The sequence below is a fragment of the Rhinolophus hipposideros genome, assembly GCF_964194185.1.
Source record: "Rhinolophus hipposideros genome assembly, chromosome: 2".
NCBI classification, from domain to species: domain Eukaryota; kingdom Metazoa; phylum Chordata; class Mammalia; order Chiroptera; family Rhinolophidae; genus Rhinolophus; species Rhinolophus hipposideros.
In genome coordinates, this window is record NC_138048.1 from 109,736,610 (window position 1) to 109,758,206 (window position 21,597).

At 57.1% G+C, this 21,597-nt stretch overlaps 1 protein-coding gene and 1 pseudogene across 8 annotated transcripts in view; both read left to right on the forward strand.

Annotated features, from left to right (window-relative positions):
- Positions 1-21,597, forward strand: part of ADARB1 (adenosine deaminase RNA specific B1) — a 115,438-nt gene that overhangs the window by 15,631 nt on the left and 78,210 nt on the right. The window lies entirely within an intron of this gene.
- LOC308506633 (dysbindin-like) lies at positions 7,174-8,197 on the forward strand (annotated as a pseudogene). The gene has a single exon. The product of its transcript is annotated as a dysbindin-like (transcript).

A 21,597-nucleotide genomic window follows, 5' to 3' on the forward strand; every position in this document is an offset into this window, starting at 1 on the left:
TTAAAATAACCATCCCCAAAAAAACTTTTAACAGGAATAAATATTATCCTTTTTCTGTATAGTTATGCCTTGGATTTACTCTTTGAAAGTAGCTATTACGGGGGTCAAATCTTAATCTGAGGGTCGAGCCCTCAGAGATTACATCTTAGAATCAGGAACCCCAGCAAGTCATTTTTCCATTGTTGTGCTCCCGTTGGATTTTAAGAAATGGCGGCATCTTACGTATCTTAAATTTGTAAGTCAGACAGAGGCTGACAGTGTCACGAAGTAGGAAAAAGTGCAACCTCTCGCTGTGAATATTAAAGTCGTGGACAAGTTAGGGACTGTCCCAGCTCAGCAGATGAGGTGGAGGAAATCGGCGACACTCTTAACAGCTTTTAACTCGGAGTCTTTATCTGAATAATGATTTAAAAGTTGTTTTAATAAGTAGAGCCTCCCAGTCCTACAAAATAGGCCTAATTCATCATCACATACGTTTGTGTTTTTTGTTTCTTTTTTTTGCAGGTCGGTCCTAGGTCCTGAGGATGCTCAAATCAGTGGTTTTCTAGCTCCCACGGCTTCCTTGTCCTGTGCTCCAGGGCCAGTGGGCCCAAACCAGGAGTCCAGGCTGTGGGGTGCACAGAGGCGGGAGGAAGGAGGCTGCCCAGCCGCATGCCCACCTCCCGCGGTGCAGGTGGGGCCCTGGCTCCTGGGCACGGCCAGGCGGCTCCAAGCCCGGGCAGGACAGTGTTGCTGGGACTGGACCTGGCTGTTCCAGGTCTGCCCACCATTGCCGTGGGCAGGTTTCCAGAAGCAGCCGCTGACACTTTAGCGATCTCTGACTCTGGCATTTTCCTGCCAGCTCTTGCGGCCTGCTCTGTTGTTCTGGACCTAGTTGCTGTCCCGCGTGTGAAGGCTCAGGGTGTTGGCGACCTGAGGCTGCAATCTGTCACTGTGCACACAGCCCTGTCCCCGAGAACCCGCCTGGTTCTCTTGGCCTGGCCCCGCCATCCTTCCTGGGGACACATTGGCAGGGTGTGGCCCCTGGCCCTGCCGTGCAGTGGGACCCTGGGGGGAGACTGCCAGGCAAGGCCTCCTGGCTTAAATGACGTCCAGACTCAGTGACTGTGCCCTCCTGCCTCTCCCTTGGGCACATCTCTTAACTGCCCCCTTCAGCACCTGCACATGGGCTTCGTGTCCGCACAGCCGTGGCACTGTGGCTGCTCAGGAAATGTTTCATAAAATGGGATGAAATACCTTCCCTCCGGCACCTCATCCTTTCTGGTGATTTGTTTCCCCCCTTCTCTACTCGTGACTCATCTGGTTATTTGCGTGGCTCTGCGTGAATGGAACCTTCTCATTCGTAGACGTGTAAGAGGTGGTTTCTGGATTGTGATGTGATGTATAGTGTTCTCTCTCAGAAGATGGTGTTCTGGTGATTTTGTGTTTAAAAAGTGATGCTCTTTTGAGAAATAAAATAAATTATGTGTGCAGAAGCCTTTTTGCAGCCCCCTGAGCAGTGGGTCTGAAGCTCAGTGGATCATGTACCTGGTTACGGACCCGCAGTCGGAGCCCCCGTCAGGCTGCTGTCTTTTAATGAGGGAAGGGCCCCCCAAGTGCTGGGAGCCCATTTGGGCCCCGTGCTAGTTTGTTTCTGAAATTGCAATGAGAAATCTTGATGTAACGCTTTGGAACGTTTTGATGAATTCCCCAGGATGCTTTCGAATGACGGATTTGGCGGGAAGTGTATTTCTGGTGTTTTGGCACCACCCGCATGAAGCCCGTGCACTGTGCATGCGTACAGGTGGGTCATCTGTGGGACACCTCCTCTGTGCACGGAGAGGCAGCCAAGCACGTGTGTCCCGGTCCCCTCACGGGCCCTGGGGACGCAGTCCCGGGCTTTCTGTGCTCAGCTCTCCCTCCCAGCCCGGCTGAGGGGCTCTGTGACAGAGTGGGGGAGGGTGAAAACACGAGACGTGGACCTTGCTCTCATGGAGATGTCTGGGGTGCAGACACATGTGTGTCAGGTCATGGCACATACATGTAAAAGGAGAGCCCGAAACGGAGCCCAGACCTTGCCTTGGGGCACAGAGGGACAGTCTGTAGGAGGGCGGTCAGCATTTGCGCTGGGGTCTCCCGTCTCGGGCACCGGTCCCCACTGTTGCCACCTCATCTGTCTGGTCGGGTTTGGCCTCACTGTCCCTCTGAAATGGCTCTTCCAAGTCTCCAGTGACTGTTCTTGCCAAGGGCAGTGGCCATTAGCCTGTGTCACTCAGGCTGTCCAAGCCAGCCCGCTTCTCCTCCCGCCCCGCTCCTGCCTGCCCTCCGTAAGCCGAAGGCCATGCTTCTGTCCTGCTCTGGCTGCCCAGGCGTCCCCCTCCTGGCCGTGTGGCCTCCAGCCCAGCCCTGCCTTGGGCCTGGACGTGCTACAGTGCACCAGCTCAGCACACACCTTCCTGTCTCACCCTCACCCCACTGTCCGGCAAGGCCTGTTCCCGTCTTTCCCTCTAGAACCCACTCTCAGCCCCACGGGTTCCCTGTCGGCTGTCCTGGGCACGGACCCGCTCCTAGGCAGTCCCCCTTCCTAGGGTCACTGCACTCATCCTTCTGGGGCACATCCCTTCAGGTGACCCCTGCTTGACCTGTCCAGTGACTCCCCAGCACAGTGGGGCCATGGGCTTTCTCAGGAGAAAGTTCATGGCTCTTCTCCAGCCTCGTCCCTCCGTCTCCCACTCACTGCTTGTAACTCAGCCCCCACCCCAGGCTCCATGTCTGCTCTTCTCCACGTGTCCACCATTCAGGCGTCAGCTCAGATGTCTCCTTGCTTCCCCATGTCATGCTTGTCCGTGTCCCCTGGTTTATGGGCACTGAGATGGCCCTGTGCCCTGGTGCCTGAGCTGTTGGAAGCCACAGGCGGCCCTGGTCGCTGTGACGGCTGTATGTAGCAGGCCGTCCACAGCACCTGCGCCCAGGCATGCTCCTTGGCTTATAGCAGAAAACCTGGCTGCGGTGGCTTTCAGCTCCTGCGCCCCTTATACCAGGAAGTGGGCAGTCAGGCTGGGACGGGGTTTCTGGACCTTTCCGTGTCCACTCTGCTATTCATCCTCAGGCTGGCCCCTCGAGTCTGGTGGTGGCTGTTCTGACCCCAGCCTGATGTCCCAGCAGACCGGAGGGGAAGCAGGAAGGGGCGCTGTCTCTACCGGGAAACACTGTAGGAAACGCCCGGCTTCCTTCTCGTGGGCTGGAGGAGGGCTCCACGGCCATCTCTGGTCAGCGGGATGTGGGGGCAGGGTCTGTGCTCAGGGAGGGGGTGCTGAAGGGGGTCCCCTAGGACCACATCGCAGGAGTCCCCGAGCGTGACTGCCAGAGACGAGCTGTGTCGGGGTCTGTGTTGAGCATGTTTCTTCCCGTCCCGAGTTCTGGACCAGTGAGAGCCCCGCGCACTGCAGACAGGTGAGTGGAAGCCAGATGAGGCCTGTTTTACAGAAAAATAGTTAGAGGCTGTGGCCGGCTGTGGCCACGAGGGCTTACTAACCTTTTATCCCGAATTAGACAGACGTCCCATCTGGTGACCAGCATGGCTGGGGACAAGGGCAGGGTGCCCTCTGCAGGGACAGGCCCCTTCTGTGCAGGGACTTTAGAGCATGGTCCCTGCGGCCGGGCCCAGCCAAGGACAGCTGGCTGGGCAGCCCCACTTTCCCACCAGCAGTGACCTGTGCGCCCTCTGCAGGGAAGAGTGACCGAGCTGGACTCCGTCATCGGCCACAGAGCGGCGAGCAGTGTGCGTTTTATCTGTGGGAGAGGTGTGGGAGCGGGGTGGTCTCAGGCCGGGCTACGTCAGGAACGTGGCCTGCCTGCCCCTGTCATTCTGTCCCATCTGCCCCAGGGGTGGCTGTCCCCTCACAGCCCCAGAGGCAGTGAAAAGCAGTGCCTCCTGGTGCATTTGCCTCTTCCTGGAAACCTCCTTCACGGTTTCTGAGCTGGATTATACCAGGAGAAGCCCAGAGTCATATCCAGAGAGGCTCCTGAGAGGTGAGGGGGCCCAGGGAAGTCGTCCGGGAGGTGGCAGGGACCGTCCTCGCCACTCAGTTGTCACACCCAGCTTCCTCTATAAGTTCACTTTGTTTCCCCCATGTGTCTGAGCAGATGAGAGGGAGGAAGACCTTCTGCCTTCCCCGCAGTGCGTGTAGGTCAGGAAGAGCAGGGGATGGGCCCCTGGTTCTTCAGAGGGTATTTTCTACTGTGCGGTGCTCATGGTGCCCTTTCCTGTTAATTGGGAATAAACGAGCAAAGCTTTGCTGGAAAAGCCAAGGTAAGCTCATGAGCTTTGCTGGACGTCTATGCAGATGAGGGCCGGAGGGAGGCCTGGGGGCCAAAAGCAAGGAACTGTCTTCTGCCTACTTGGGTTCGGGGGGCCGAAATGAGAGTTGTAGTTTGGAAGCTTCTCTTGGGCCAGCTGGAGAACAGGTGTGGGTGGGGGTGGTGGGCCCGCTGACTCTGCAGGAGGTGAAGGTGAGGCAGGTGGGGACTTGGGGGGGGAGGGGGAAGGTGAGGCAGGTGGGGACTTGGGGGGGGTCGGGAGCGGGGAAGGTAAGGTAGGTGGGAAATTCAGGGGTGAAGTTGAGGCAGGTGGGGACTTCGGGGGGGGGAGGTGAGGCAGGTGGGGGTTTCGGGGGGGGGGAGTGAGGCAGCTGGGGACTTCGGGTGGGGAAGGTGAGGCTGGTGGGAAATTGGGGGGGGGAAGGTGAGGCAGGTGGGGACTTTGGGGGCAGGGGAGGGGGGAAGGTGAGGCAGGTGGGAAATTCAGGGATGAAGTTGAGGCAGGTGGGGACTTCGGGGCGGGGGGAGGTGAGGCAGCTGGGGACTTCAGGAGGTGAAGGTGAGGCAGGTGGGGGTTTTGGTGGGGGAAAGTGAGGCAGGTGGGGACTTCGGGTGGGGAAGGTGAGGCTGGTGGGAAATTGGGGGGGGGAAGGTGAGGCAGGTGGGGACTTCGGGGGGGGGGGAAGGTGAGGCAGGTGGGGACTTCAGGGGGGAAGGTGAGGCAGGTGAGAAATTCGGGGGTGAAGGTGAGGCAGGGGCGGACTTGGGATATTGGGCTGTGCAGTAGGCGGGGCTGTGACTGAGTTGTGGGATGGAAGTGGTGCTTTTCAGGGTGCTTTTTCATATGGTGGCAGAGGGATAGAGCGGCAGGTCTTATTTGGACATGCAGACAGTGACATGCAGACAGTTGGATGGTCACTGGCATTTGCCTTTCCGGGCTGATGTTTCACAGGCGTCCCAAACTAAACATCTGGAACCAACCACTCTATTTTCCTACCCTTTCTCCTGGCAGTGAATCCACTGACACCCCGCCGTTTCCAGAAAGTTGACAGTCATCCTAGACTGGTCACTGTCACATCCAGTCGCTAGCATGTTTTGTGCCTACACCTGGATTGCCTGCTTCTCCATGTGTTTCCTGCTGCCCAGAGGCCCACAGGCCACCACTGTCTCTCATTCAAGGCCCTGCACAGAAGCCTGCTAACTGTCCCTGGGTCCTCCCTCATGCTCTTAGCCCCTCCACGGAGGCCATGGTATTATTCCCATGCTTCCGGTCCCTCAGGGACCTACCTCTGCGTCTGCAGTAAAGCTGTTACGTAGTCCGAAGCCACCAACACCCTGCTTGATCCTGCTCTCGCCTGCCCCCAAGTTCCCTCTGACCACCCCCATGTGCTCCAGGTACACGGCCTCCTCCTGACCACTCTGCTTGGGTCCAGCTCCTGGCACATCTTGCTGGGTCTCAGCTCTGGCTTTCCCTGTGCTACTCTTCGTCCATCAAATGACTGCCGCTGTAAGATGGCCCTGACCCATCTGGTTGTGGAGGTGTCCCCTAGTTTTCAGTTGAGAGGTAGGTAGGGGATGTGGTTATTCGCCTGGTTCTGGAACCAGGAAGTTGGGTTTGCGTCATCCTAGCCCTGCCTCTTACCAGCTGTGCAATTTAAGTGTCTGGGCCTCGGTCTCCCCTTCTGCAAACTTGGGATCCTGATACCTCACCCCTGTGAGGATGAGTATTTGGAGCGTTTGGGACAGTGTTGGACAGCAAGTGCTGGGAAGCTCTGCCTGCACGTGCCCTAGTGCCTCCTGCGGGGCGGGTCCCAGGAGCTCACCAGAGGCCCTGACCTTGTGCCTTTGTCTGGGAAGCAGGACCAGGGCAGCTGATTCTCAGTGTTTTAAGCTGACGCCAGGTTGGCCACCATCCCTGTTAGGGCAGGAACAATTGACCCCCAATCTGGTGGCATAGTTTCCCAACAAAACAGTTTCCTAAGTCGTTTTCGCAGCAGGCAGGTGGAGCCAGAAACGGCTTCTCCAAGCTCTAGAGGTGAAATCTGGTGGCTGCTGGGACTGAAAGAAAGCCTCGGCTTGCCTGATAGCAGTGCGCACGTCTTTTCCTAAGGGTGGTTAATTCAGCATTACTCTGATAGGTGGTGGGCTTGGCCAGAAAATGTAATTCCCGTGGGAGAGCGGCATTTTCGTTATGTAGTTTTATGTCAGGTAAAGCTGTCTCTGGGCACCCTTTATGTACACAGTAAAACCTAGTTGCTCCATTAGGACCTTTTTCTTTACATTGCTCTATGAGCCTTCAAAAAAGAAATTTGCCATTTGTGTTCCATGAATACAATACTGTATCATTTCATGTAAATCAAAGTATAATTGCTAAACACAGTGTGTGCAGCCCGGAGCGTGCAGTGTTTGCTCACACAGTGTTGTCCTTGGGATTGCTGGGGGGCTCGTTCTGAAGTCCCGCTGCACAGTGGAGCGGCTGTGACCACGAACCAGAGACCACACCAGGTGTCTTTGTGTGATGCTTGTATTCGATTTACCGCCCTGCATCCCAGGGACTGTCTAACAATATGATGGCAAGTAATCTAAATGTGGATTTATGAAGATAAAAACACCTGTGGAAAAATCGCATAAAACGTGTGTGAACTTAATGGTGACTCTCACCTTCCCTGTCCACAAGCGTGAGTTTACCTGTTTTCCAACCCTCATGTTCAAGATTTAAGAACGTATGTTTTAAAAACCGACCATTGGCTGCGGCACGAGGGCGAGGGCCAGACTGGGGCGGGGCGGGCAGCGAGTGTGAGGGGCGCGGGTGGCAGGTGCTGGGGCACGAGGGGGGAGGTCTGAGACCTAAGGGGAGAAGGCGCGATGGCAGCGATGCTGGAGACCCTGCGCGAGAGGCTGCTGAGCGTGCAGCAGGATTTCACCTCCGGGCTGAAGACTCTAAGTGACAAGTCAACAGAAGCAAAAGGAAAAAGCAAACCAAGGACTGTTTCATGTTTGCCAAAGTACTCTGCTGGACTAGAATTACTTAGCAGGTATGAAGGTATATGGGCTGCACTTCACAGAAGAGCAAAGGAATGTGCAGGTGCTGGAGTGCAGGTGGGTAGCAAGGTGGTCGTGCTGTCAGCACACTGGGAAAAAGGAAGACAAGCCTGATAGATTGAGCCGAGCAGCTTCCGCAGCTTTCAGGTTTAATAGCGGACTTAGGATCCGCCAAGTGACAGCAAATCTGACTCATTTAGAGCCTAGTTTTGAGGAGATAGAAAACCACCTGCTGAACCTGGAGGATTTATGTGCACAGTGTGAATTAGAAAGATACAAACACATGCAGTCCCAACAACTGGAAAATTACAAGAAAAATAAGAGGAAGGAACTTGAAACCTTCAAAGCTGAAGTAGATGCTGCGCACACCCAGAAGGTCCTGGAAATGGAGCACACCCAGCAAATGAAGCTGAAGGAGCAGCAGCAGTTTTTTGAGCAAGCCTTGCAGCATGACATGGAGCAGGACCTCTCCGCTGGTTACCTGCAGATAGCAGAGAGGCGAGAGCCCCTGGGCAGCATGTCGTCCATGGGGGTGAGTATCGACCTGCTGGAGCAGATGGAGCTGATGGACGTATCCGACCGGGAGGCCCTGGACATCTTTCTGAATTCAGCTGAAGATGCTGCTGTGCTGTCCCCCATCTTAGGCCGAGTCCAGTATCGGTCAGAAAGAAATCTCTTCAGGTTCCAAATCCCTCTGAATTACGAGCCAAGCCACCTTCCTTATCCTCTGTCTGCACTGACCCAGCCACCCAGGACCCCGGTGAAGGTGGGGGGTCCCCCATTGTTCAGTCTGACGGAGGGAGTTGAGGTGGACACTGCCCTCGCCACTTTACACACCGACGACAGTGACTCCTAAATCTGCGCACTCACATTTCCTGCCCTCTGAAGGCAGACGCCGCTGTGTGCAGAATCCCACTGGGAAGGAAGGGGGTGTTATGGAGGTTCTTGATTTTCACACAATTGCCTATAATTTGTGAGAAACTGAAATAACAGCTGACAATAAAGTTTGAGGACTTAAAAACAAATAAAAAAACAAAAACCCACCATTAAATAATAAAAGTTGTTCACCACATATGGAAATGAAAACCAGCATTTGGATTATATGCGTCTAATCTTTGGAATCAGATTATAAGACCGTGCTGCAGGCTTTTCACGTGGAGGGGAAGTGTGTGAAGGAAAGTGGAGTGTACACCTGCTGTCATGGCGCAGGCCCCTGTCACTTACTGTCCCCAGCTCAGTGCAGCCACCAGCCCCCAAGAGAACTACCAGATTGACAAGAGGGGGGCCCATCCTGCACAGAGCAGAGCCGCAGGTGACACACTACCCGCTCACCTTTGACTATAAATTTAATGAACCCAAGTCAAGCTAAAACATCGTCAGCGGTCTGGGCACTGCTGTGGCCTCGCAGGGCTCCCGAGCCCACCTTGGGCTTCTTGGGTGCTGCATCTCCTTTCAGTCTGTTGGTGGAATTGCAGGAGGTGTGTCAACTTTGCGCCCCCTTGCTCCCCACCAGTGACGGTGGGCTTCTCACTGTGGCTCCATTTCTATCAGTGAAAGCAAGGAGTGAAGGCTGGCGCTCCATGTCCACGCGTGCGGGGAGCGGGGAGGGAGCCCCTACCCGAGGCCGCGGGGCCAGCCGTCCGGGCGCGGGATGCAGGCGCCGGCCTTGAGCTCGATGCTGGCCAGGGGCCGCTTCGCCACGCGTTGCCCTCGGGAAGTGGGGTCGGCATCGGGCTGGGCTGGGGTCCGTGGGCCCCGCGCGCGTCTGCGCGGGCAGGAGCAGGGCCGCCGCTGGGGCGCCACGTGCTCGGCGGTCCCCGTCCCCGCCCCCCCGCCCCCCCGCCCCCCCCTTGGTGCTGGCAGTCGCGCTGGTCCAGCCCGTCCACCCGCGTCCTCTTTGGGCCCCGCGGGACCGCCGCCTGCGCCCCGACTCCGACTCCCGCGGGCGGCTCCGCGTGGTGGGGGCTCGGGAGGGGCTCACGTGGGACGGGGTGCCCACCTTCCGGAACCCCCAGGCTCCCCTGCTCTGGGGCCTCGGGCAACCTCACCTCCTACGTGAGCTCGGAGCTTTTGATTTAAAAACCGAGGAGTTAGGCCTTTTTCTTAAGTATCCCTGTGGCGGAACTAAAACGTGTTTCTGTAAACGGGCCTCCAGGGTTGTGCCTCGTGCGACATTTCCTTCGTGTGCTGCAGTTGAAAGGGTAACATTTCTTGAGTCGGTCAGGCACCTTGTGCTTTGGGAAGTTTGATGGACGGTGCTGCCTTCAGCGCTGCCACGGATTTCCGCCCCGGCCCACGGTGCGAATTTCCACGTGCGGCACCTTAATGCACGGACGCTGGGCTTTGTTGGACGCCCATTATGCGAGCAAACCAGAGCCTGCTGGTTGCTAAATGGGAAGAGAGCAACTTAACTGCCTGTGGGAAAAGGAGGAGCCGCAGTGGGGCACAGTTTTCCAGACCTGCCTTATTCATCTCTAAGCACAAAGTGAGCACTTGTGCTTGTTTTTATTCTAAATCAAAATTGTTAGTATTGTCTTCCTCACTTGAACGTGGTCGATTCTACTTGTTATACACACAAGGGTTTAAAATAATCCCCCATCATACCCTTGGAAATGCTTTTGCAAGCAGTTTAAAATGAGAAGTTTAGGCTCCCCCCCCCCCATGCACTGTAGGCAGCCCCTCCACAGGAGTTAAGCATCCAGGGGGAGCACCCATTTCCACAGAACCCATCTGGGCTGCTGTTACCAGAAGGAGCAGGATGGATTCTCCCCAGGTCTATTTTTCAGATGTGACTGCATGTCCCATGAAAAGAGCATATAAAAAATAAAGGGCGAGGGCTTTGTTCCAGGATGTAGGAAATGCCCACGATGAGCCCCAAGCAACCTGCACTGCCCTCGAGGAAAGAAGGGCTCCAAACCAAAATGCGGCACCCACTCAGGGTGTGTGGGAGCCAGGAGCCCGTGGAAGAGCTCCCAGCGGCCAGAGCTGGAGCAGGCCCAGCCTCAGCACATCGTGGTGGATTCCAGCCCCGAGCCTAAAATCAACATCCACGTGTCACACAGACGTGAATGAACGACTGGAGTCCTTGGGGAGAAGAGGAACCTCCCCTGCAGACGTTCCACGTGCCTTCTGTGGCCGCCCCGTCCTCCAGGAGGGGCACACCGTCCCCCTAGGTGTGGGCTGTGCACGGCGACCTCCGGCCACAGAGAACCGGGGGGGAAAAGTGGAGTGTGGAGTGGAGGGGCTGGACAGACTCCCCTCCGCTGGGGCCCCGGTCAGCACCAAGGACGGTCATGGTGATGAGACAGAGCCTTGATGTGTGATGGGAACGCACGTGACCGCTGTGGCCTCCCTCCCAGCAACCCGTGTCCCCAGTCCAATCACGAGAAGTCATCATGCTGACCCCAGGGGAGGGACATCCTACAAAATGCCTGACCAGCCCTCCTCACCACGGTCAAGGTCACCAAGGCCATCAAGAAAAGTCTCAGAAACTGTCATAGCCCAGAGGAGCCCTCAGGACACGGCAACCAAATGTCATGTAGTGTCCTGGCTGGGATGCTGACAGGAAAGGACAGTAAGTAAAATCTGAGGACAGCTGAATACCCTAGGCCTTATTAGCTTAGTTAATGTGTTAATATTGATTCATTAATTGTAACACATATACCGTGTGGGTCTGTGGGCAATCTCTGTACTGTCGTCCTTGTTTTTCTTCAAATCTAAAATTGTTCTCAAAAGTAAAGTCTACTTTGAGCTATAGTGTTTTTAAAAAGCTGGTAATGCCTTAGAAGTTCCTTCCGTCTCCTCACCCTCTACCCTAAGTACCCCCTGACTTCCTGGTCACTGTTTCTTTGGTGTCCTCTGTAGATTCACCACCCTGTCTGTCACCTAAACAATATATACACTCTCTGGTATTGCTCAGCAGGCAGAGGTCGCATTGCCAGCAAGTGCTCCTGGCCGAGGCGGGGTCTCAGTGACCGTGGGTCTCCAGGGACTTCACTTGTGAGGGTCCCTCCCCGGGCACGAGCTCAGACGTTTATACATCTGTCAAAGTGACGGCTTTCAACTGCAGCGAGTCAGGACTGCTGCTGTCTCCTTCTATGTGCTGTCCCTGTCGCCCATCTGTGCTGGGAGGCCTGGGACCATCTTCCTTAGAAGACGGCCTTGGGCATCATGGGGAGCCGCCTGAGAGGAAGACGCCGGTGCTAGGGGCTTTAGTTTGGGTTGATTGGGCTGTGTGTGTGGGTGAGGGGGTGCTTGTGCAGCGGGGGGCCGTCGGGGGTGTGAGCTTGGACTCGAGTCGGCCTGTGCAGCTCGGGCGTCCAGGAGTGGGGCCAGAGGAGAGGCCCTCTGTCCGCTGCCCCCGCGCACCTCGGGACCCCCTCTGTCCGCTGTCCCTGCGCACCACGGGACCCCTGGGCAGAGTCAGGTTCCAGAAAGAAGAGGGAAGATGGGCAGTGGAGGCGCAAGGGGGTGGCCCTGGCTTGGTGTGTTGCCAAGGCGGGTTCTTCAGTCTGAGGCGGAGCTGCTGCCAGACTGCTGGGGGGTGGCTGCTGCAGGGCCACTGCAGGGGGCCCAGAGCAGAGGATGCAGTGTGAGAAGTGACGAGTGGGTGTTTGGGGAGGGGGCACCAGCCTGGGAGGCCCCCTCGTGCACGTCACACACATTCCTGCAGGTCTTTTGGGGCGACTGCTGGCCATGAGGACTCTTGGGTTTTGTGGCCTGAATGTACAGGTGGCATTTTTCCCTCGGGGAAGTACTCCCACAAGCGCACACATTCTGAGTGTGGAGTCAGAGAACAGAGTGGAGAAACTCACCTGACGGGCTGTGAGTGACTTTTCTGTTATGTTTTACTGTGCTTCCCCGAAAATAAGCCCCAGTTAAGATTGTCAGCCAGACGGACACATTAGTACGTTAGGACGATGTTCCCGAAGATGACATGACTGTATTTAAATAAATGTAGATTGTTGTACATGAAAAAATTAAGACATCTCCTAAAGTGCCCTAATGCGTCTTTTGGAGCAAAAATTAATATAAGACCCCGTCTTATTTTCAGGGAAACATGGCAGGATGTGTCATTGATCCTTTGCATTTTAATACTCGAGTGGTGTTTGTAGAGGAGCATTTGGGTGCATTTTGTAAGTGTGATGGAAGACACCACGGCCTGCTTCCATTTCCCTCAGATACCCCCAAGGCTCGCCCCTCTGCTCCCCTGCCGCCTCGGAGGTCCTCAGGGCACATTAATGGAATATTGTGACACAACACGTAAGCGTTAGCCCTACGGAGACGGAGAACCGTTTGGACATTGTGTGCATAAAAGACCCTAACGTCACTCCCAGATCCCGTCGAACTCGCTTCATGCCAGTGTCTGTCTCTGTGGCTGCGTTTCCAGAGCCGGCCTCTGAAAGCATCCAGGGCTGTGGGGACATGTGGGACTCACCTGTCCTCAGAAGCGCTGAGCTCCGCAGTGCGCAGGCTTCCTTCCCATGGGGCGCCCACGATGTGGGCTAGGGCCGAGAGCGCTTCCTCGCTGGTCCAGCGTTCTGCTGGCTACCCTGCTGTCCTGTTCTGTAAGCCGTAGCAGCAGGCTGGTGTGGAAATGCTGTGGTGTCAGAGCTCTTCGTTTTTCCCCCTTTCCACAACAGTATTAATTCCTTTCTTTTCCTTTATTGCAATTGAATCCTGTAAGAACAGGCTTATGAAATTCCTCAGGAGGTTTTTACAGGTCCCTTCCTCCACTTGGCTATGATACCTGGTGAGTTTAAAGCCCTGTCCTGAAGTTTCAGAAAGTCCCCTCCCTGTGTCCAGTATGGTTGTGGCACGTTGATGTTATAGTGCATAGTGTACTAAGCACGACTGTAGTCTGGCAGTGAACTTGCTATTCTAAGTGTGTTCGTTGTCATTTCTGCAAATCATCCTGATTGGGAACTAGAGGGGTGTGTAGATGTGAGCACTGCCATGCCTGCGTTCAGTTCCTGATGTGGGTCCCCACCATAAATCCCGGAGAGCACTGGGGAAGCCACCGGGCTCTGGTACTTTTCTGTCCCCCTTCTCTCTTATTCTCCTAAAAGTGAGTGGCTTGGGAATCCATCAGAACAACAAATTAACGAAGAATGAAATTTCCTAGCAACATAAAAACAGTTAGCCTACCTTATTTTCACAAGCCTTGCTTAGTGCTGTCTGTGGTAGGTTAGGGCCCTTCCGGTCGGGGGCACAGCAGGCGAGGTTAGCGAGATGGAAGGGGTCGTGTGCAAATGCAAATTCTGCACACAGCGAAAGGTACCGTGGCCACGGTACATGATGGTTGGAACATGCAAGTCATATAGTAGGGTTCGGAGATGTGTTTTTCATGTGTTCCACTGCCTAATAAGAGAACATTCAGATATCTGTAAGTCTCTTTTTCAGGATCCACACGTCAGTCATTTAGCTTGTCCTAGAAGGAAGTTTTGTTTTCCTCTGTGAGAGAAGGCTTACCAGAGGTTTAAATAAGGGCAGCAGGGCAAAGAAAGCTTTGTGGAAAATGAAAGTGGCAGAATGAATTTCTGGGTGCTCTTTGCCCTTGCCTCCACCCCTAAAAGTAGGAGTAGGTGCTGGACCTGCAGGCCTGGGGTGGGGGCAGGAGTTGTACAAACACAGATGTGTGGTTTAATTAAAAATTATAAAGGGGACCTAATGTTCCCACAGCCAGGATCCGAAAAGGACAAGAAACAACAAAGGCATCAGAGTTTAACTAGAAGAGGTAGAAGAATGTGTTTGCCATTTGCCCAGAAAGGTGGGCAGCAGTGCCGTCCAGGGGTGCTGTCTGTGGGTGGGGGTGTCCTGCAGCTGCGCTGCCAACATAGTCACCACGTGCGGGCACAGCCTCAGGGCGGCCGATAAAACAGCTCAGACAATGAGAGAATTTGCTGGGGTAGGAGAAATATAAAGTTAATATGCAGGCATCAGTGATAACTTTCATATACACAGAAGAACCCAGTCAGAAGATATTATAGAGGAGACACCATTTACACTAACAACAAGAAAGTACTTAGCAATAAACGTAATAAGTACTGTTCAAAACTTAAGTGAAGAGAATTCTAAAAAATTTCTCAAGAAAGACACAGGAGCCTTAGCAGATGGAAGGGCTTGGCTTATTCTTGCTGAGGATGTCCAGGCTCATTAAGACGGCAGATCTCTCAGTTAATGGACAAATGTAATGGGCTTCCAGTAAAATAGGAACACAAGAGTCATTTCTTCCCTTGGGCTGCACATGTTGATTATAAAATTGACAGAAAAGCGAGCATGCCTAAAGACCTAGAAAACTCAGAAGAGGCGGGGCCGCGCCGGGAGACCAGCCCCAGGGAGGCCAGCCCCACAGACACTGAAACGCGTGGGCACGACGTGGGGACCACCAGGCGGTCAGTGAGTTCAGGATAAGCCCAGCTCAGAGGGGATTCAGGTGTCTGATTCGGCAGGTACCCCAAATGGCCAGGTCAAGGTGAGCTTTTTAAGAAGGTATTTGGGGATGACTCGACACCATGAGATTTCTACCTCACACCACACGCAAGAACACGCTCCAAATGGGTCACAGAGCTCAGTGTAACAGGTGACCCCAGTCAGGTGTCAGACAAAACCAGGGACCAGGACCTGTGTTGGGAAAGGCTTTCAAATTGTAACTCAAAATACAGGTTCAACAAAAGATGGGCACATTTGACTACATTTAAAAAACTACAATGAAAAGCTGGCTAACCCAAAACAAAACGACAGAACAACAACAAAACAGTATGAGTAGGGTCTGAAGTCAGAAAGATCAATTGGGAGAAAAATCTTTGCAACATATCAGAAATTTGCCATTTTAAAAATGGCAGGGAAAAAAAGGACCAAGATCCTGTAGGAAAACAGACGTCGTAAACAGACACACGCACACACGTGCACACACAGGGAGACACATGCAGACACGCACATGCACATACACACGTGCAGGCACATGCGCAGACATTCAGGCGTGCACACACACACACACACACCCCGCCTTTCACTGAGATACCATTCCTCACACGTCAGATTGGCCCAGTGCAAAGGTTGTGAAAGCTGTCACTCTCACTCTCGCCCGCCTGGTTGGGACGGCGTCTCAGTGAAGGAGAGGAGGCCTCTGCAGCCCTCAGAGCGTTAGCGTTTGGGGGCTCCCTCGTGGTACCTGCCATGGCCTTTATACTGAAGTCCCCGACTCCTCAGGTCCTGGGTTCTAATCCCACGGAGTCAGTGGTTCCTCGGCACCTGTGTGCACAGCAGCGGGTACCCTCTGAGCCCCCGTGGCTCTTGGGGACTTGGGCCATTTGTCCTCCCTCCACACCTGCGGGTATTGGATCGAGGGGTTGGGTTGGGGCAGCTCGGTGCTCGGTATTGGTGCTCAGTACTGCCTACGGAGCTCACACCCTCCCAAGGCCACGGAGGAGGGAGGGGCTGAGAAGGGCATTGCCCGTCTGCGCAGGCCGTGTGGGCGCCCCTCGGTGGGAGCGCTGTGCACACACCACGGAGAGTGTTGGCCGCACTCGACTGAGTGTGCCAGGACTGTGAACTGAAGTCAGGCAGAGGTGGGGACGCGCAGCTGAGGGGCACAGCAGAGCCACCGGCAGGCAGAGCTTGTGCCCGGGGCTGTGCCAGCCCCTTCTGCTGCCGAGCCACGGCCCCCTGCCCACCGTGCACTGTGCTCTGCTCCTGGGTTTCTTTGAAGGCTGACCTGTTGTTCTGATTTGAAAACCAATTAATTGTATGGTTCCTAATGTGGACCTACGGGCACGTGGTTGTGACTCTGCTTGAGTGGCTTATACACAGAGGTGACCAGGGTGCAGGGGCCATGGCAGTGTTGGGGCCACTGCCAGGCTGCTGTGCCTAGTGGGGCAGCATGGGGGTCCGGGCCAGGCCCCCTTCCAGGCTGGCACTGTTAGCTCGCTTACACGTGGGTGACAGGAGAGCCAGTTTGGGTCCTGCCGGCGCCTGTGGCTCCCGGTGCCCTGGCTCTCAGGTGGGGGCGGCAGCTTTGCCTCAGGCAGGTCTCTGCAGTGGGACAGCAGCGGCCCGGGGAATGAGGCAATGCCAGGCTAGTCAGTGCCTGGCACTGGGGGGCAGTGGCTGCAGTGGCTCCTCAGGTAGCCTGCTGGAGGTTTGCGCCCGTGGACGGTCACGTGGACGGCCAGGCTCCCCCCCCGCCTTCTCCCGACGGGTACCACTCAGCCCCCTCCTCTTGGACCAGGCCCACATGGAGGCTGTCTGTGTAAGAGGAAGCCATCACTTAGCTGCATCGCGGGCCTGGCTGGTGAGCACTCCCTCCCCCCTCCCTCCATGCGCCCCTTTGAGGCACCCTCAGGCCACGCGGTGTCCTGCGGCTGCGGGGGTGCCGAGCGCTGGGCGGCTCTGGGTCCGGGGTCGAGGCCCGCGGGGCTGGGCCGCCCTGGCCCGAGTGCCCCCACCTTCACAGCCTGCTGGCACGGCCGACGGGGGTGCCGTGCTCGCCTCCTGGTGCCTTCGTGCCGTGTGCAAGCCTTCCAGCTTCGTGCCGCTGTGGGGCGGCGGACAGCCAGCAGACGTGCCTGGTTCTGCGGGGGCCCTGCTCAGCGCCGGCAGGCCCTCACCGGTGCCCCGAGACGTGATCACCTCCCGGGCGGCCTGGCCCTGACGATGGAAGTGACGTTTGCAGCAGGAGCACGAGGCCCATGTGGCTGCTTACACTGCAGTGACATAGAAATAGAGTCCACTGTCCCAGTCGCCTGGCCCCAGCGGGCAGCTGTGTTCGGGGACAGCACAGGGCCAGCAGGCAGGTGGCGCTGGTGCCGACGGAGGGCCCGCGTCCTGCCCTCCGTGCACAAGCCGCGCCGGCGGCCGGCGGGGGCGTCCTCGCGCAGGGGCGGGCGCGCGCGCACACGGGCTGGCGTGGGGTGCGTGGGCCATGGCCGTTGTCCCGCTGCGCGTCGGGCGAGCGCCTGCCGTACCCGGCGCGCGCCGGCTGCTGCGTCACGTGGGCTCTGGCGTTCCCGTGTGCGCGCGTGGCCACGGCACCGGTGGGCGTTGCTCCACGCAGCGGGGCCCCGCCCCTGCTGGACGGGCTGTGTGGGCAGGTGGGTGGCCTGGCTGACCCGGCGGTTCCAGGCCCGCTGACGGACCGCGGTCGGGAGTCGTGCGCGTCGCCCGCTTCTGCCTGCCGGGGACAGGGAAGCCCCCGGATCCGACGTGTCCCCGGAAGGGGACCCCCGTCTGCGGCAGGTGGTCCCGTGGCCGGGGGCCTGTGGCCTGCAGCCCCCGGCGCTTCTCCGCCTCGGTGGGCCCTGGAGGTCAGGTGCGCTCCGGCCCTGCCCGCAGCCCGTCCACGCGAGGCTTTCTAACTTTCTGCCCCAGGCGCTAGCGCAGGGGGAGACCAGCTCCCATTCACCAGCCTGCTTTCTATTTGTATCTACGTGACCTTTTCACTTCCCAATTTTGAGAAGAAAATGTGAGATTCTTTTCTCTGCATCATTTCCTTCCTTGACCAGAAGCCGCTTTCAATAATAGACTCTGAAAGTGGGGGAGTAACGGTCGGCATTTTCCACCCACGGAACAAACCTGAGAGTGTGAATCTGTTTGCTGTGCGAACTAGCTGTTAATGCCTTCTGCAGTCCACGTGCAAGCAGGACATGCGTGTCCCGAGTGATGGTTCCCAGACGGGGACGCGGGTGGCGGTGCGTGCGCGGGGCGTGTTGTTAGTCACGCCGTGAGGCGAGGCGGAGGATCGCCCTCGGTGGTTTCTGTTTACTTTTCTTCGCGACGTGAAGGAGTCCCCGCCACTGGAGGGGACTCGATTCTACTGTCCCTGCGACGAAAGCCTTCACCTGCGGCGGCCTGAGGCCGAGTGGGCGCGTGGAGCGCCCCGCCAGGTGCCTGCTCGTGGTCCCGGCCCGGAGTCGGGGTGGCCTGCACCCCCGGGGCTTCTGCTGACAGTCGCTGTCCGGATTCATTGTACTCGGAACAGTTGGCCACCAACTCTTGCCACTATCTTCAAGGTAGTACACTCGAAATGAGGCGTCGCGGGCCGTGTGGGAGCGAAGCCTGCGGGCCTCGCCTGCCGCAGCGAGCCGCACCCGCCCGGGTGCCGGGTGCCCGGGTGCCAGGTGCCCAGGTGCCAGGTGCCAGGTGCCCGGGTGCCCAGGTGCCAGGTACCCAGGTGCCCAGGTGCCAGGTGCCCGGGTGCCCAGGTGCCAGGTACCCAAGTGCCAGGTGCCCAGGTGCCCAGGTGCCAGGTACCCGGGTGCCCAGGTGCCAGGTGCCCGGGTGCCCAGGTGCCCAGGTGCCCGGGTGCCCAGGTGCCCAGGTGCCCAGGTGCCCAGGTGCCAGGTGCCCAGGTGGCAGGTGCGGCCCGCAGGCCCTGCAGGCGCTGCGTGAGGTCGGCGTGCCCTCCCCCGGCCCCGGGGTCACAGGGCCGGACCCTGCGGCCGCCCGCTCTTACCTCCTGCTTCCTGCCCGACGTCGCGTTTTAACCAGTGTTGAGGGAACACACTCACGCGAGCGCGTGTCAAGTGCCCAGAGCAGACGTGCGCGGCCGGTCAGCACAGCGTGAGCGGCTGTGCGACCCCCCAGGGAGGGGCGGCCCCGCCCGCCCCGAGCCCCGCCCAGGGCGCCCCCCGCAGGCGCCCCCACAGCGTCCGTCGGTTTTAAGTTTCTGTGCAAACAGTGCATTTTGTGTCTTTCCTCTGTTCAGCGCTGTGTCTCAGGCTCCCTGTGGGGTTGAAGTTTATTTTGCTGCTCTGTGTACGAGTCCCCCTTCAGCCCTATTGTGCGTTTATTCATTCCGCTGCTGGCGGACACGGGCATTCGGGGGCGACGATGAGTAAAACTGCTGTGGCCATTCTGAGCCGCATCTTTGGATAAAGAGCTACAGGCCTTCCCGGGGGGGCCGCAGAGGCATGGACTTCCACGTCAGTGGGCAGTGCTGGCCTGTGGCCTGTGGGGGTTTCAGGCTCCCACCCCACTGGGCACCATGGCCTTGTTAGTCTTTGCCATTTCGTGGGCAGCAAGGCTGTCTGTGCGGTTCCGAGCACCCTCCCTGGTTGCTGATGACGTCGAGCATTTCCTTTATGCAGAGTGACCACGGGAACTTTTGCAGCACCTTGCACTGTGCCCAGCCAAAGGCTCAGGTCACCAGGGAAAAAAACGGATACAGGGACAGTGCTCTCGGCCACAGCTCCTGTCACACCTCCATCTTTTTTCTTTTTTTTTAAAGAAAAAAGCCCTTTTCCCCCTTGTAATTTAAAGAAATTGGCTCATTATTTCTGAATTCTACCACAGGTGTCTTTTCTGGAGGTGGCTGTTTTATTTAGCTCTTGAAAAGGCATAAATACTTCATAACCTTAATATCCATGTGGCAGGTTCCCTGGGGACATGTTCATGCTCCTAGTCGCCTCTTCTCTGCTGTGGCCTCTGGGACTCCCGCAGGCTCCCCTCCTGTGTCCCCTTGCAGGGCAGCGGGGGCCGGACCTGGGCTGCAGGGGCGGGGCACCGTGCTGAGCAGCAAGTCTTTCTGTCCCTGTTCCTCCTGGTGCAGAGCTGCCTGGTGACACCCCATTCCGTCCTGAATTGAATGAAGTGGGGCAGGGGACAGCAACATGCGGGGGTAGGGGGACCACCCACATTCCTCTTGGTTGGTCTGCCTGGGGTGAGGTGGGGAAGGGAGGAGCCACACCCTCTGCAGACGCTGGTTTCCGGCGCTGGCTGTTAAAGCAGGTGACCATGCAGTTGACTGCTTGAGTGGGGACACTTTTGAGAGTGCAAGGGCCTGCGATTACTGGATGTCCTGAGCAGCGTGGACCCTAAGTTACGATCCCAAAGGCCAGAGCATCCAGGAGGGTGCAGGATGAGCTGTGAGTAGTAAGAGGACCCACGTGTCCCCTGAGCCGCAGCCCAGAGGGGGCCTGCAGGTTCAGTCTTTATCCCCTGAGCCGCTGTGCTGACGGGCCCGTGGGGGCTGTGGGAAGATGGCTGGAGGTAGACGCAGTATGTCTCAGTATTTCACGCCACATGTTCTTACTGTGCAGTTTTATTCGTCCTTGAAAAAGGGAATGTTCTTGCTTTGCTGAATGCCTTTCCTTGGGCTATTTGGGGCAGTAAAATGTGATGATGTGACTTAAAAATATTTTGCAAAATGTGAATTACTCACCTTGGCCTGAGCTCTTTCCGTGCCCCTCCATAATGGGCGCTGCACAGCTGTCTTGGGACTGCTGTCCTTGGTTCTGCCCGGAAGCGCCCAGCCCGGGTCTGTGTGACCGCTGCCAGTCCTAGAGGGCCCGCTGAGGGACAGCAGCGCCGCTGTGTTCTTTAACTCGTCACCGTCGCGGTGGCTCCTGGCTGCTGACCAGCGCTTCCTCGGTGTGAGCACGGTCAGCTCAGCCTTCCTCTCCACACTGGTTTTTCAAAGATTTCAAACTGGAAGTCACAGTTGCCTTTCACATTTGAAGCAGTGCACCATGTGACTAGCCATATGCCCATGTCACATATAGGGACATTCATATTTAGTTAAAAGTACTTCTAAACCCGCTCGAGTTGCACAATTTGTTTAGAGGAGAACCATGTGACGTGACCTCGTGGCATAAAGCTTTCCTTTAGGGAATATAGGGATTAGAGACATACCCTCGGGACCAGCTGGGGGATTACTGGCTGGGCACGTGTCACCAGGCTGCGCTCGGAGGTTTTCCCGGTTCCGCCCTTAAAAGGCTGACACCTTTGAGATGGAGCACACAGCTGGCACGAGAATAGCAGTAGGAGGGGCGCCATTTGTCGGGCGTGTCAGGAGCAGGATACGCGTCTCAGCACCTGCACTGGGAACCCCTGGCAGGTACAGGACATCCGTGTGATGCTGTCCCACGGAGGCGCAGACGGCCGCAGGATCCACCTCAGGACAGCTCTCATTTTATTCAGAGGTGCGAGGAGGTGGCCATCTGTCCTCACGGGCACAGGGCGGACTGGGCGTTGGGCGGCGGGGCGCGCTCGCTGCCAGGGCACAGGGCGGTCTGGGTGCCCAGCAGATGGTCGCGCTCGCTGCCAGGGCTGTGCCTCTGGGGGATCTTCATGCTGGAGGGGGCCCTGAGCTGCCGCAGTGCTGAGACACAGCAGGCTAGTCCACTGCTGCTCAGGAGCGTGTCGGGCGCCTGCCAGCCCAGGGACCTGGCCGCATGGCCCTGGGAGTTGCCGTCTTCACCCGAGGGTTCTCGAGGCCTCCCAGAACAGCCAGCGCCCATCCAGCACCCAGTCTGTGCC